At 30.9% G+C, this 18002-nt stretch overlaps 1 protein-coding gene and 1 long non-coding RNA gene across 22 annotated transcripts in view; both read left to right on the top strand.

Annotated features, from left to right (window-relative positions):
* The window catches only part of LOC148230599 (furin-like protease 1), a 313965-nt gene that overhangs the window by 23393 nt on the left and 272570 nt on the right, over nt 1-18002 (top strand). The gene's annotated exons all lie outside the window — the stretch shown is intronic.
* Nucleotides 6531-13087, top strand: LOC148230601 (uncharacterized). Its single transcript, XR_015810926.1, has 2 exons — nt 6531-10178; nt 10241-13087. It is a non-coding gene; the product is annotated as an uncharacterized LOC148230601 (long non-coding RNA).

Here is an 18002-nt window from a genome sequence, read left to right on the forward strand (position 1 = left end):
ACTTGTTTTTATATTGCAGTGTAATAATTTGTTTTTATGTGCCATAACAGTAGATTTAAATCCGGGGTAATCAAACCATTACGTAATTATATGTGCGCGTTGTAAAATGATTTTTAATAATGTTTTTTGATCTTAATGTGCAGTGTTTATTTCTATAACACGTTTGAAATAAGAAATAAAGAAAACGGTGCATGGAATGCAACATGTTTTAAAACCTGCTACTTTCATATGGGTCTCCTCGTCTTCTTTTCGAAGTTATCTGTTAATTTCATTATTCTTAGATTCTTAAAAGATTTATTGATTCGAGGTTTTGCTGCTGTAGGCGTCGGAATTTGTGCCTCTTGGCTAATTTAATGTCTTCTTTTGTACTGTTTGCATTTATAGATATCAGTAATTATACAAATCGATACAGTATTTTAATATATTATTAACTTTCTTAATGCTCTGATTTAAAGTTAAATCCTGTTTTTCTTGAATCAAATCTAATAATATCTTTTTAAAATTTCAAGGTATTTTTCCATTTATTTAAGGTATTTTACTTATTTACCAATAATAATAATTAAATTTGTTGTGAATGTTTGGCTAGACCATATCTGACGATCAAAGTCATCGAAGAATCGTATGTGTTAATTCTTCGCTGAATTAGAATTTGGGCTGAACCCTTGTTTGTTCCAAGGCGGAAGTGAAGTGGAAAGTTTCAGTATAAGTTCCGAAGTTAAGGCTGTTTTTCTAGGAAGTGATTTTATATAGAAACTGTATTTCACCAAAACAGTTAAAAAAACTCTTGATACAAGAAAAGCAAATGTTGTATGTACGGATTTTGAAAAAGTTTTTGACACCGATTTTTTTTACTAATTATTTTTTTATTAATTTTCAGCATTTTTTTTACAAATTATAATTTAATATTTTTTTTACCAATTATAGATAATTAATATTATTTTTATTAATTATTATTATTTTTTTTTGTTTATTATACAAATGTACACCCCAATCGAAAAAGTTGAAGAAGTTATATTTATGAAGATATATCAAGAACCTTTGAAGATATTAAGTTATTATCAGTTTTTGCATCACAGCGTCTTTCTTTTAAGAGTGTTGGAATACGATTTGCTGATTTTTTTCAAAGCATTTTTCCATTTTAATGAAGGATTTTGGTAACAATTAAAGTATTCTACAGAATTCTAATTTTGGGTTCTGGAACGTCTAAGCATCCTCTTCCGATGTCCGTTAGAGCCAAGACTTCCGCACTAGCCGATTCGCCTATGGCTGTCGCCATCCGTCTCCTTGGTACGCTGACACTGTTCTATTTAATGTAAGTTACGAGAAGATTTTTTCTCTTTCTTACTATGTATTAGATTTTTGTTTGATAATAATGCAATGTATCGATTTCTATTGTTGTGATGTATTTAGTAACCTATTAAGTTACTATGATCTTAATTGAATTTAAATATATAAATATATTATTATGCTTTCTAGCTGTTTTCAACAGTTTCTGAGTTGTATTTTACAGTGACCAAAATATTTCGTTTTATATGTTCAAGATATACTCCGTATTTAGTCTTAATTGCTTTCGTCATCGTTAGTGTATGTATTTCCCTTCATTAATTTTGAGCAGGTTACTAAAACGCCGTTATTTTTATTGTAGAATCAAGGGATAAAAAATTCATTAGTTTTTGCCTTTTTTACAATTCTTGTACTTAATTATTTCAAAGCGTTGTGGGTAGTCCTGACCGTTAATATCGATCGAGTTTGTCAATTAACTTTATTTTCGGTATCGACGAGATTGATTCTAAAAGAGGATATAAATTAATATGAGAATATAAAGAGGCAATTTTATTTCTTTCATGCCTTAATTAGTTCTATTAATATGTTAATCCTTGTTTTATTAATGCACAATAAGAGGCGGATTGTATTATTTTCTCTTTTTTTGTGTTGAGACGTAAAGCACTGAACCAGAATCGATCGCTCACAAAATAATTAATTTGCCCCAATTGAGGTTCTATCTAAATTGTACCAAATTTATTCAAAAAGCGTCTTTCAATATTACATCATCAAATCTAAGAAGCGGGAGTTTATGGATATTTTTAAAATCCTTTGCATTTAAAAATACAAAAAGACTTGATAGAATTTTTTTTTTGGAAAGCAGCAAATTATATTTGCATACACTTTTATGTAAAACGAGACCCAGAAGTGGTGGTGTCATTATTTAAAACGTTCAACGGACCGAAGGCGCCAGACAAAGAGCTACTAACAAAATTTACTCTGTCAGCATATAGTACACCAGAACAATTGCGCCCTCGGGGGTACTCCATTTTCTTTTTATTCACCACAGGGCCGTATTAAAGCAAATTGAAGAAACACGCAAATGTAAAGATTCGTTTGTTAATCAAACCTATATCGTAACTTATATACACACTGCGTATCTATAATGTGTTATTCTAAGAAAAAAACTTCGCGGTCACCTAATCAAGGTAAACGGGGGGTCCCCACGAAAATAAAGTTGAGATTACCTATCTTTTCCTGTGTCGTAACATTGCATGCGTATTTGGCTTTGGGTGGCATTTTAAGAATTTGAAACATATTTATATTCTTATGTAGTACAAAATACTGATATATTAATTATGAGTCAGCTTCAAGGCGTTGACGTTATATTTATCGACGTTGACTTTGAGATAACCCAGCACTATTAACCTATTTGCCAATTATTATTTTTTGTGTTAATACTTTCCTGTGAAGATAACTTATTATTTACGATTGTCTGTATTATTTCCTATTGTGGTTTTTAACTTTCTGAACTTTGTATCTTTACTCTTCGAATATTCCTCGAATTATAATGAAGTAATTGGTTGCAATAGGATAACGGAAATGATTGCTGGAGTAAGAAAGCCTTCTTCTGAAATATAGACCGACGAATCATTCCTTTTCTGCTGCGCTCATTGTTTAGGATCGACAATAATGGAGATTTATACCATACCACAGAGAATCAACGACCTGCTATCTGAGCTATTTATAGAAGGGATAATAAGGTCAATAAATTGATTAGACCAAATTTTGCCTGTGCTTAGAAAGGCCGTTAGCGAAATAACGAGCATATTTACTGCCAAGCTAATGAGGATGTATTCTAATCCACTTGTTTTTGGGACCGCCGCATTCTTGGTATGTATACCTGCCGCTGTGGCCTCTTTCACAATGAAGACGCTCGATTATCAATAGTCCTTTCAGACCTCCCGTGTAATAAAAAAATGGACCTTGAGCGGTGCGGCCTTTTAGCTCGTGACTCATTCGTCCTCCAAGACAGACATTTCCCCTCGACTAGAAAATTACAACGTCATATCTGAGTTTGTTTGTATATATGCGTCAGAAACCAGGTAAGAAACGAAATAAACGTGTCTCTGACACGATTTTTACATTAGGCGTTACTTTGTTGAAAGACCAATTAGCAAATATGATAATGGAGTCGAAATATAATTTTATTAAAAAATATTTTATTTCTAAATCATTTTAGATCCATTTATTTTTTGTTGTATAGGTATATGAATAGCTAGTTTACGGTCAAGCAAATCACGGTTTGATTCAACGCGATTTACACACGGCCATTATGGAACAATCAATTGGTTTTAATTATTTTGCTGCATTTGCTTTGATTGCACAACTCTGTTATCGTACCATACGTTCAATGGTTATAATCATGTTTATGTTTGTTATCAGCAAAAACATTTTTGGGGTCAATCGAGCTAGCGAGGTAGGTTTCGTGATGTTTGTTTTTGTGACCTTGATCTAATTAACTTTTTTTGGGTGAAGGTGTCAAAATTTGTCTGCGACACAAATGATTAAAAATCCATACTGTGATGGCTAAATCGCTCCTTAAAATGAGTTCGCATAATTGCATTGTTGTACATTGTAAATCCAACTGACAGTTAACCTTGTGAGGCGTGGCTTATTTGAATAATATAAATAGCGTTTTAATTTTAAAATATTAAATGGATTTTAAAGGTAAATGGTCAAAAAATTATTTCGTCCTTTAAATGTCACTAGTAATTGTAATATATTATACATAGCAAGCGTTTTAAATAAGTACCATAATATAGTCAGACTTTTGAGATAACCAGCAAACATCAGTTAAAGTATATTCAATTACGGTAAGACTTGCTCTGTAGAAATATACTTTGTGAAATAATAAAGCTATTAAAATAAATATAAAATGAAACGTATGCCAAATCAAGCCTGAGATATGAGCGTTTGAAATTTATCTTTGTTTATTTCTTAGACAACCTTGTATTAGGTTTAATTTGGTACACAAATCATTTGCATATTGTATTTTTAGTTGTGAATTCTCAAACATGATAACCTGTATATAGAAAAAAAATACGTTGACTATAATATGACGGAGTAAAAGTTAACTGGAAAGGGTTAAACAACCGGTCGATAAACAGCCGCCGTCGTTCATATGCAAAATTATGCAGATCGACCTCTAAACGTCGACCAATTGTGCATGCGTCCCTTTGGCATTTCTGCTCAATATTTTTGCGATTCGTTTTGATTCGCACAAATCGATTGATTGCAATGAATTGCTTTTTTAACTAGGAACAGATGCAGCGTTTCAATTGTCGCCTATGACTAGCCTCACTCATCTAATTGAGCATAGTTGCCGATGATTTTTTAAACAGCTTTTGACTCACCATATACTGAATCATTTCCAGTTCTAACTAATCATTTAACAATTCAGACGCGTTGTGTGACACGCATATTCTTGAATATGTATGCGCTATTTTGCATTCAGCTACTGCTCAGACAAGTAGTAATACTGCCAACTGTTGTTGTCAGTGGATATGGCTAATTGTAGTTTGCGCATTTTAACGAGTCATTACCGATTCCGGACAATGGAAGTGTATTTTCTCTTTCTTCTCTAAGTTATAAATAATGACAGAGTGTTGCGTGTTTTTGAGCACACTATGTACTCGCGTCCGAAGGTCGTCTTGCATTACTTTAATAATTCACGATATTGTATTGAAAAACCGGTAATGAGAATGTCGACGTGTGCTCATTCAATTCTATTTATGTCAACAGTACAATGAATGCGGTAACAATCGAAGATATCGTAGATAATAGTATTTACTTGTTTACTTACTTATGTCTCCGAAGTGGTTTGCTAGAACTCGGTTTCTACTCAATTATTATTTGTAGTAGGCTTGATTCTTGCTGCATTTCCTGTCCATTTAGGCCTTTAAACTTTCAAGTTTTAAAGCCAAAAAGGTATAATGATAGAAAATCTGATATTAATTTATTTTATAAATATATATTTCAAATTATCACATATATATAGAAAATTTGATGCCGCGGTTGAGTTGAAATGGCAGACCGCGGAAGTAATAGAGTTTTTGAATTATTGTCGGCTGTGTTCTTGTGATGATGGTGGATGGTGTTTCATTTGTGTCTCTCCTAGTACGTCTCTGGTTGCGTCTCTCATCTCTTATATTTCTAGTTAGAAACAGCTCAGGCGAATCGCAGATAAGGATGTTTGCGAGCCAATTTCATAAACATAGCCATGAATTGTGATCACGCCTTAAAAAATAAGCAGTATAGATGATCGATTCGATGATAAACAACCAAATGGTATAAAAAATATTGTGGCGGGGTAGACTGTATTGTCTAGCGCACGTCCATTCCAAACACAGATTAGTTTTTCGGCAGTATTTATAGGTGATCAACGTTACGTGACGGATATGTGATTAGGTGGTCCAAGCAATATTTGCAATTATTAACGCAATTATTTGGTCACGAGATCTCTCTTCCATTATTGTACGAATATCCTATGTGCGGAACAACTTTCGAGACGGGTTGATCTATCTTTATATTTGTTCGAAATGGTCCTTAAATGACCTCTAAATTATATGTTATTGTACAGGTGGTTAAAACCCACACATAACTCTTACGCAATTTATTTTTTTAATTGAAATCACTTTATAGAAGCTCAATTAAATAATGCAAGTACAGTATCGTACATAAAATCATAATTCTGCAGATATGTTAATTTATTTTGAAAATGTGTTTTTTTAAACTTGTGAATGCTAATTGAAGTATTACACATAAAATATAAAAGAAAACTCACAATAAAAATATTAATATTAATGATAAATCAGTAAAATTTGATCAATAATTAAAAAATACTTTTTTCCTAATTTTTTTTTAACTATATTAGTAAAGTAATAAATATATTTTATTTTATTTTTAATTATCTATAATTAATCATTATTAGTTGATAAAACCTAGTCTGATTACAAGATGCAAAACGATCTATGAAGCTGCTGTCAAAATTTCATCCCACTTGCTTTTTATTAAAGGAATGTTACCTTCCATTCCGGAATATAAGAAGCACTTTGATATCATTTGTCGCAAATACATTCTATCGGTTTAATTATGGACTATTTTAGGGCTAATCACTTGATTTTCAATAAGGGTAGTTTTTTTACTCCTAACAGATTTATTGCACCCATTTCGACATTTTTTCAAAAGTTTTAGAATTAGTAATTGTTTTTAAACGACAGATTAAATTTTTTTCTTGTCGATAACCTAACTTATGAATACATAATAATATCGATTTTTGTAATCAAACTAAAACTAATGATTAATTTCTCGGATATCAATTCAAAAATATTATAGGCAACTATTAATAAGCAATAAAAATTTATGAAATCTAACCTAGGATAATCGATATATCTTAAGTTCTTTATCATATCAAGTGATGTTTTTTTGCACGCTACTGTATGCATATCAAGTAGCTTTAATAATTTTCATTGATATGTAAAAAATATTAAACTTATACCAACACTCTTAATATATCACCATAATAACAAATATATTTTTAGTGCCGATTGATTTTTATTCAGAAAATTAAAATTCTACTTTAAAAAACCCTAATATTTAAATTTATATCTGATAACATATATTTAAATGAATACAATATATACACTGTATAAAGTCTATCATTAAAATGTGATTAATAATTATTTAGTAGTTCTTTTACAAAGCAGAAATATTGAAAAACGATAAAATTACTGATATCTAAAAACTTGCCTTTGTTGACCAAAAATAACAATACAACGGAAATTAGCCAGTAATTATGCTTACACGTCAAGTTATCTTATCTTTGTGCCATAAATTTTGTTATACATTTCAATAAGCTGTTTGCACCGATCCAAATTATATTGCCCTTATTTAAAATACTACAATAAGCGGTATGTTTGTATATTATTAGTACGGCCAAGAGAATATTATACTGAGGTGTAAATTTTTATAATAAAATTTATAGGACAATTTGCTAAAATAAATAACATTAAAATAATAAATAAAAACCTTATTTTTATTATTTGTTGTAGTATACAATTAGTATTGCCTAAATAAAATATATAAATAATTATTTATATAAAGACTTATGCCTGTTATTTAATTTTTGCTAATATATGTATAATATATTTTTTACTGCTAGTGTAACGAGTAATTACTTAAATACAATATAACGTTTGATAATCTGTTTTTGCCACAACAAATTATTTATGTGATTTTTCAACTGTCATATAAATTTTTAAAATATTCCCTTAGGGCGATATTAAATAAAATTGCCACCAAGGAGTAAAGAATGATTATGTAATGAAAATTTAGATATTGTGTACCGACTAATTCCATTACTTTTGTTTGATGTTGTGATTCCAATTACTTCCGATCCTGACTATCTCAATAAGGCTGAGAAAAAAATAAAAAATCTCCGACTGAAGATACATTTCGTTTCTAACGAATCCGCAGCTAATTCATCCCGGATAAAACGATACCGATATACCGTATAAAAAAGGAAATACAATTCTTATTGGCGATGCTAAAAGGTTTTCTTATCTCGGGGACGTTCATTCTTGCCGTTTCTTGTTCTCGTAGCAGCCTTAGTGTGTACATACAGCTTTTAAGAAAAACCCCAGTCAAACGGCACAATTCGTATATTTTCGCGGTTACTTTGAAAAAAAAAATTGTAAACAGGTATCATTTTCTCGTTAGTGTCCTATGTTTTTTTTATGTGTTCGATCTATTTTTATTGTCAGCCGGATCATTTTTAAATGAACGCGTATTCCCCGAGGAGATGATAAAAAGCGATATAGTACATTTGCACTGACAATATCTCATTTCATCGTGATGAATTTGTAATCTCTGCGGTGAATCGCCGCTGTATGAACGTTTCGGATTGTTTGATATCTTCATTAAGACTTTGAAGTGGTTTGCAGCGGCTTGTATGATATACGTTTTACTAATTTAAACATAATGCGATCCATTGAAACGTGATACGCGTAATTAACGATGTCGCGAATGTTATATCGTTTTGCGTTTCTTTTTTTGTTAAAATTGGCAACAGCGTGGGATTCATAAAGTGATTTATATGTTTTTATAATTTATGTAGCACAATTTTGCATGGTTTTACGAATTGTTAATTAATTCATTTAAATGAGCGAGGATGAAAACCCATTGATTTTGCGTTACTAATACTTTATTTAAACCTATTAGCAAAAAGCTTATTTTGATATTTATAAAATAATATTAACCTATCACAAAGGATGCATTACGTTTGTAATATAAAAAATCTATACGACAGATAAGCAGCTTAATGTACTGTAAAATATAAAACAAGCCCATTGACCAACAATATTCTCAAGTCTACCTGGCCACAGGTGTATTTATACATACACACACAAAAATCCCCTATAGTTTTTGTTTGTTTATGACTTACCTGTTCTCAGCGGATCGTATTGTTTCTCCATGGTTGTGTACCTTTTTTTTTCACTTATACATTTTTCGTTCTCGACGGGATCGTAGTGGATAATTATGACGCAAATGAACAGGTCCTTTTTTTCGTCAACAATTTGGGTGGGCTTCTTACTCAGGTGACTTTAAGAGTATATATACCACTTTACAATCAATATCTAGCGATTCAATAATACACTAATATGATTCAAATCTTCTTTATTCGTTTTGAACACAATATTTTCTATACAAATAAACGTTAAGAGCTAATCAATAATCGACGTTCATAGAAACACTGCAAAATCTGTATGTACTAATATATGATTATTTTCATTCTAGGTATATGCTTTTGCTAAATTTATATTTTTGTATGACGATAGTAATCCCTCTCGTGTCTCTTTTGTATTACTAGTGGACAGTACAATATTACGCCGATTGGCGTTCGTTTTTTATATTATACTTTATTATAGGAAAAATATAAAGACTAGGATTTTCTGTAGCTCGGGGATTCTGAAGCTAAGTAATTGAAATTTAAAAAGCTTTCTTCGAAAAGAACGAAGGATATTAAGCTTGCAGAAACACTAATGAAACCGTGGCGATGATTGTATATAATTTATCTACGATACTTTTACCTTTGAAGCAGTCACTGTTGTATTATAACCTAGTTACACACTGTTATCTCAAGGGTAAAAATGAAATATTTGCATGGCACGCGATTTTGTCACAAAGAGGTTTCGGCACTCAGAGGGCCAGGGGGTTAGGTCCTGCATTTGAAAAGGTAACCTTTGTTATCTGAGAAAGGGGAAGGTTTATTTCTGCGAAGTGAGTGTGTGTTTTACGGAATTTATCGCAGTCCGCCTTTTGTTTCGGCAACAGGACATAGCTTTATGGCAAATCCCTTTTTGCACGCAACGTCAGACGCAATGTCTCCACTGTTCTTTGTGCCTAATTAGATTTTGCAACATTTATCAAAATGCGATCTGAGTATATTTTGAAGTTCAGCTTCGTTGCGACATTAACTAGTGGAAAAATCTCACCCAAGATCCAAATTTATCGCAGAAACCTTTCTGCCTTTTAAATTCATAAATTCGTTCTAGTGTAATCGTTGTTAATAATTAAATAGACGATATTTGATATAGGTATGTTCATTTTTCTGGCGGTACATGTTTATATGAATGTTAATTAATTAATCGTTCTACCGAATCATGATGACCTCAGGGGCGTATTTTAATTGTGGTCATGGTTTAACATAGAGTCCTTGAAACAAACGTGTTAACTATTTATTGGGGTATTGTTATTTTTAATTGTTTAGTTAGAACAAAGTAAATTAGTAATTACACTTAATCAGAGTCTTTAATTATAAGATATTTTAAATATGCATTGTATATGCCATATATGTCAAATAGTAAATGTCTAAAACAGCTCGATACCATGTATCGAGCTGTTTTGGACATTTAAGTGTCTCTTTGTATCCCAGAATTCAAACCTGTCACGTCCAAGAAGCAAAAGCGAAAATAAAACATTTTTTTATTATAAATACATCATTGCTAATTATATTTTATTGCTCACTCAAGCCTCTTGAATATTTTTTTGTGGTAATGCTTAGATGAATTTAGAATATTATTAAAAATCTGTGATGCTGTGATTGTTGTATGTTGTTGAATAGTATGTAAGATTATAATGCGCTTTCAAATCTTTTAAATAATGATCAAGTGCAACTGAAAGACCTCTTTCGCATACAAGACAAAGTGTGATGGATAGCTGCGTGCATTATGTGGGTATATATTTTTTTCCTTAAGCAAAAATTTTGCCTAACACGTCAAATTTTCCGCGAGCTATCAATCATATCGAATATCTGGGTCGCGCATTGTTCGCGAGCTTTCCACGACCTCCGTGTGCCTTAAAAATTAATTTTTTTCGAAGAACGATTTGTGCCGCCGATGATCTCATATATTTGATATGATAAATGACGGAACTGGAACAACGTCGATCGTTATTCGGGGGCTCGAAAAAGTACCAGGAGAAAGCACCATATTGCGCACGCGCCAAGCTATTATCAAACGAAAAATCTAAGATTTTATTTCATAAAAGAATACTTGCATACGTTCGAGAGGTACGTAAATATTAAATATATAAACGACCCAGAACGCAACTCTTGAATGTTTTAACAGCTTCGTAAAAGTATAGAGGTTGACGACCGCTGCCTTCTCGGAAAGTCTGCTTAAGAATTAATAATGCATTCGCAGGAGAAATATTAATCCACATCCAACGAGGGCAAAAGACATCCGACGTGAAACGTTAAAAGTTTTCAAAGATCGAGCAACTAATTCACCGTTAATACCCCCTCTGTGTCGTGTTCAGCTTCCATTAAAATTTAACGTAATCTTTAGTAATCGAGGTATTTTTTGTTGTTGTGTATGTGTGTTAATAGCGCATAAAGGTGGAGAGACGAACACGCGAATTATTTATGTATGTTGTTACAGGAAAGCCTTTGGTCAGTTTCATAATGCGATAAAAACGAAAGTAGTTTTGCTCCTTGTTGCGAATTTTTATTATTCATTCAAAGCCAGCGCTGGTTTCACTTTCCAATATTTGACTGGACAATTTGGCGATCAATGAACGACAGATTGGACATTTTTTTTATAAATCAACGAATTCCATTAACTAATTGTCACTATTACTTAATATATTATCAAACGTTAACACGATAATTATATTATTTATATATATACATACATACATTAAATGTAATTTTGTTAATGGAATGTACATGTTTATTACTCACGCTTAAATACATACATTTCGCAATAAAATGTTTCATTTTTTTAAATTCAAATAATTTTATCACAAGCTTATTCATTATTCATATTTGGCCATTCCTTCAACACCTGCTAAGTTGTTTGATATAATTATTTACAGAATCACAATCACTGTTGGCAAGCGCTAGATTAACACGGTTTTCGTTCGTGTCGTTTCACGGCCACTAATAGGGTTTTCAATTATTCGTACTTTTCAACTAAATCAAAAATGGTATTCGAATATTCAAATATATTTGTAACTTTTTTCTCGGTTTTTACTAACATAAATTTATTTAACCAAATAGTGCAAAAAAAAAACAATAAATTGGTTGTGAACTATTTTTAAATTAAGAAATAATTATTGGTTCATAATACTTAATTGTACATTACCTACTTTTATATTCATTAAGCTTTATTAATTACATAAAACATGTATAACATAATGCTGTGCAAATTACTTATCAGCGAGGGTGTCAAAATAAAAATGCCTAATTTATTATTCCATACTTTTTGTTCAGGAACGTCATTTCAGCTATTTCAAAGTGACAGAATTAAGATCAGCTGCGATTGAATTAATTCATTTACATTTTAAATACATAATTTTATAAAATTTATTGTATTAAAAATTGATCTAACTTTAGTTTCCGAATTTTTTAAAATATTAATAAAAATTTTAGAGTTTCTTCTGATTTTTTAATTATCAAAAATTTAATGTAATTCCTTAATTACGCAAAATTAAATAAATTAATTGGCCGCCACTGGATCTTTTGCAGAGGCCTATCCTTTCGATTACATTTTTGTACATTTCGGGTGGTTTCTCAGCTTGGCGGATGTTGGTTTTTATGTGCTCCACCGTTTCGGGTTTATCGGCGTAGACATGACTCTTAGCATAACCCCACAAAAAATAATTCAATGACGTGAATTCTTAGCTGTTCATGGACTTTAGGCTTTAGTTATTGTATTATCTGATATGCCAATATGAAAAATATGCCAAAAAGAGCCATAAAAAAAGTTATAAAGCTTAAAACGCCAACGAATCGACAAATCTAGGTCTTTGGACACACTTTCACTTACAGCAGCAATATTCTAGGCTGAACGGAGTCTTACTATATCTCCAACGCTTCTAGTATTTTAAAAAATTCCCTACGTTGCGACTTGTTCGGTCAATAAGGCGTTGGTACAGAATATTTTTTTATTTTTGTAAAAAAATTGAGCAATTTTAACGCGTTGAGCCATTTATTTCGTAATTGTGTTGTTGTGAACTATTATTTTACACTTTGAACACGCGTGATTATTGACAGCTGTCTGCTTTGCAGTGCTGCTAACATAAAACTTAAATTGTATCATCCTGTTTGGAACCATTTGATTTACATAAAGATTGGATCTGTATCGGCGTTTGTTTTGTGCGGATTTGCATATAAATTAAATAACTAGAAATAAATTTACCGCGACCAAATTATTGAAACGACTGAAATGAAATCTTTTTTTATTAAAAAAATATATAAAAACCTAACACGAATTTCACAAAAAAAACAGTTTCTGAGATAAGCGTTAAACGATAATAAAGGTGTACCTTTCCAACATTTTGTTATGTTCAACGAACGAATTATGCGAATTTCGGTCATAGTAGCCACCGCTGATAAACATTCAATTCACAAATGTTTTTCGAAGGCGTAAAAGCATATTATTTTTGTTGAGAAAAAGCGTCTCATTTCAAAACAAAATAAAGACATAAAAAAGAACAATGAATTTGGAGCAGCACTAGTCACTTGAGTATATTGAGAGAAAAAACGACTACCTGTGTTGCTTAAGTATACAAATTATTTTATTCTAAGATATTTTTTAAATTTAATTTGAGATAGTATAAGTAAATAAATATTTAAAATATTATAAATACGAATTCTCGACCATTATTCAAATATTCATATAGTTGAAAATCTGGCGAATATTTCGAATAATCGAATATTCGAACATTCGACCGAGGTTGTCATGAGCTACTTATTCGAATGCTAAGCATTTTTTGTTTTTCAAACGGTCTTGTTAGATTTTTTCGAGTTACTTACGTATTTGGCTCATTCTAAAGTACCACAGGGAAACTTACTGACACAGTGTTTCGGCAATCATTGAACTTTTAGAATAGCTTTTATCAACGGAGATCTCAAGTCTTGAGAGAATATATATTTCATCTGTAGTATTAGGCATTATAGAGCCTTTGAAACGGTTAACTATTTGTATATATAATGAATTTATGGTTCAGTTTTAATATAATATTAACTTTGGGCGCTGCGGCAGAAATTTCCGGTATTTCAAATAAAGTATGCCAACGTTTGAATATATATTATCTTTATCGAGCTCACGGATATTCTAACTAATCTAACACACTTCTAGTGAACATTTTTCACCAATCACGCTTCCCGCGCACCAAATACGTATTATGTTATACACTCGGTAACGTGCTTCCTTCCTTTTTCGTCGAAAGGGTTCTCGGAAAAGAGGCAACACCATTCTGCGCCAACTAGGCAAATATTCCGAATCATTAAACGCCCATAGCCCCAATCCGGTCAATTTCTCTTTCTAAACCTGTGCCGACGATCTGAATCTCGAAATTTTGCGTATGTATTATATCAACGATTACTACATAACATGCAAATTTTTACTATGATATAATACATAACCATTCTTGAGACCATGTTATTGAAAAAACCTATGATTATATTGCTCTACAAATTAGGTATAATTCAATTTAATATCTAAAATATAGAAGTGTTGCATGCACCTTGTTTTTGTGTTGTCGCAAAAACGGAAATGCGGGCCATGCATTCACACCGGCTCCTGTCTCGGTTTTATGATTCAACACTTACGGTGTCGAGTTTGAAGCACTTAGAACTTATCCACTCGAGCACCCAAAACTTTCGACGACACTACAAAGTTGTAAAAGTTAGACCGCTTTCCGACTTCACCAGGATTATTGCATTTTTTCTCCGGTTCCGGCTTATCTAATTCTCTTCGGTCGTAAAAGTAAGTCAATTTGGAAATTAATAAGTGTGATTTGGTCAACTTTTTATAGACACATGTGTGTATAAAAAGTGTTTATGTGTGTGAGGTGATGTGTGTTATCTGCTAGTTATTTATATATAGATTAAGGAGTACATCTGCTACAAAGTTTGGCAGCACTTTTTATAACCCATTCATGTAAAATATATATTTAATAATATTAAAAAAAAAGAATCTGTATAATTAAGCAAAAATATATATTATAGAGTATTTCAAATACAGTGCATTGATTAGGATCATTTTAAATTTCTTGAAAATATATAAAATATTATTATTGTATAATACTAGTAATGATAAGTTTAACAGTTTATATATTACGTCTGATTAATTTCATCTGATAATTTATTAACCTGGTTTGCTTAACTACATCTTGTTCATTGGTAATAATATTTCGTCATTAATTATTGTCTTTTAAGTTTTGTGTAACGTATTTAGGAAAACTAAATCTGCGATGATCGACTAGAACTATAAGTATATTATAATCATTACTTCGGATATCCTAGATACAATAGCAATTTATTGATAAACACAAAGATTCGTATGGAATGCGAACCTATGTCTTTCGGATGTTAGTCATTGACTATACCACTGGTTCATGCTTTCGTTTTTTTTATAAAGCTTTGGTACCCAGTTTCTGTTTTAACTGGTTTAAAAGCCCTCAACACTTCATTTTTATGTAAAAAATATCAATGAATTAGCATTTTAAAAGATTTTCAGTTTCTCTAAACCTATAATTTATGTGTAAAAAAATATCAAGGGACTAGCATTTCATAAGATTTTTAGTTAAAAAATTAGTTGCATCGTCTAATAAACAATATAAAATAATATACCCAGAAAAAAATATGGGTTAAGGTGATTTTGTATTTAGTTGCATAAGTAAATCTGTGATCTTAAACATATGGATTTTTGAAAATCAACGTACTTAAAAGAGTGCTTAATCTAATTTTGTACATAATATCTTTTCCATATTTTTAAAAAAATATCCTTAATTAATAAATTCGTAATGAGTATATTAAACCTTAACTATTAAGTACTTGTTACCTTCATCACAAATTTTGAGTAATAAATGTAAATTAAAAAAATATGAAGCAAAATTAAATCGTTCAAAACTTGATGCTCTAAGATTTTAATAATTTTTATGTAGCTAGTAAGTAAATATAGTCATTGGAAATGTTTAGTTTGTAATTTATTTACCGTAAAAAAATAATAATAACTATTTTAATTGATATGAGGCTACTAGTATTTTTAAAAGTATGAATAATAAATGAGTTTTGTCGTGTAAATAAATGTAATAAAGCCTTAGAGCTTTATATTATTAACGATTCCATTAAAACATTATTCACTGAATAATTTAATGTTTTCTTACTCAGATGGGTCTAATTATCTGACTTTTATTAAATTTTTAATCAAGACAACAATATTTTTAATTGTCAATTACTTTATAAATGTTAAGGTCGCCAGTAGTAAATAAATTTATTTATTCTCAACAGATTCTTTCTGATTAATTACTAACACAAGCCCAATAATAATTTAAAATATATTTGTTATATTTATTAATGCTGGTTTACACTAAATACTTGTTTTATAGTATTATAAATTATATTAATTTTGGTATATTAATTTATTATAAATACTATTTTATTTAATTATATAAAGATCAAGATTTTTACTATTGTTAGTATGTACTATTAAACAGCTATGATATTAAAACTGTATTTATTTTCAAGCCTATATAATGAATTCAATTGCGTGGTGTAATTAAGTGGACCTTTAAAGAATAAAGAAAAAGAAAAAAAAAAACGTAAAATTATATACGTATATTCGCGAATAAAAGACTTTTAAAAAACTTCCACTTTTCACCGTCTTAATTTCATTACAATTATTCATTCTCACCTTGCTTTCCGCTGCTCTTCGTTTTTGTGAAGATAGGAAAGCGTAAATTGCGAACAGGGCTGGCGAAACTCGGCTCGAGTGCGAAACGGCCAGATCGCTTTGTTTAAACGTAGCAAATTTAAAAACACTCAAGGGCAAAACGGCGGAAAATTTAAAATGGCGAAAAAAGCGACAACTCTCTATCTCTCACACCCTGGCATAGGTACTCAGTGTTCTATTTTCCATTTTTCTCGTCGGAAAATTGTTTAGGGGCGAGGATGTTATTAAGGCACTCGGTGCGGTTGTATTGTTTAAAATCGCTGTAGTGTCGCTCTTAGTGAGTTTTTTTTATTATGTACCATTTTATAGTGTGTACTTATCGTCCGAGAGAAGTTCCCTTCGTCAGGGTCGCGCCTGGCGTATTTTAGACGAGAGGCGAACTAATCATCACTCTTTCTCTGGGGTTGTATTGTATGGTTACTCTAGTTGGATATTGAAATCACTAAGGGAAAAGTAAAATGCATTTTGCAAAGAAACGGTATTGTATACATATGTGTGTATATGTATATATAGTTAATAGTACTGGTAAGTACCTTATCTAAGATTTATTTGATTAAATTTTAGTATTAATATTTATTTTATAAACTGATAAAAAAAAACAAGTCCAAATTATTATCTGTTAAAAACTTTTTCGCAACGCGTGTGAATTCTTTCTTGTATAATTTTTAACAAAATTTTCAGCGAGTGACTCATTAACCTGATGTCTGTAAATCGTTTACCGTTCGGTATTAGAAAATGACATATTTTACATTTTATAGAAAGCTTACAATTCGATATTTTCTTACGATCTCCATGTAATGCATAAATCTTCACCCCTTATCAAATGTCACATGCAAGTACTCAATGAAAACATTTTTTTAAACGCACAATAAAGGGATCTCGCTTTGTAGTGACAGCGTATCTGCATTAGTGCGAATTCTTAACGATCCTCTTGTTCATCATTAACACATCATGGTCCGTTATTTTCGCAGAATATTAAACGTATATGTATATGTTTTGACCGTTTCTTCACGCTATAAATCTATATATTGCCATCTCTTGATTAAAGTTCGAATCTTCGTTATTCGCACAATCTACATTATTTATACCCGCAAACGAAGAAATTTCGTTGTCACGTGAAATCGTGTGAACGGGTCGTAATGTGTTTTAATAAACAGGATTAAGTAAACCTAAATTGAAATTAGAGCGACAAATTGTCAAAAGATATTTTAAATTCGATGTAGAAGACACTGAACTAGCTTTAAAAATTGCGGGAATATGTCCCCGTTTTAAAGAGGTTATCATGTAACGACGTAGAAGAAAACCGTGTTGCATAACAGGTGACTTTTTTTCGTTTTGATTTTTCAAAAACTTCGCTGGTATTGAAGCAGATCTGATTGACTAATTGTTTTTTTTAATTTTCATAGCATATTCTACCTTTAAATGGATACAGTTATT

Source organism: Plectrocnemia conspersa, unplaced genomic scaffold, assembly GCF_051122295.1.
Source record: "Plectrocnemia conspersa isolate PC_06_02 unplaced genomic scaffold, ASM5112229v1 ptg000010l, whole genome shotgun sequence".
Taxonomy (NCBI): Eukaryota; Metazoa; Arthropoda; class Insecta; order Trichoptera; family Polycentropodidae; genus Plectrocnemia; species Plectrocnemia conspersa.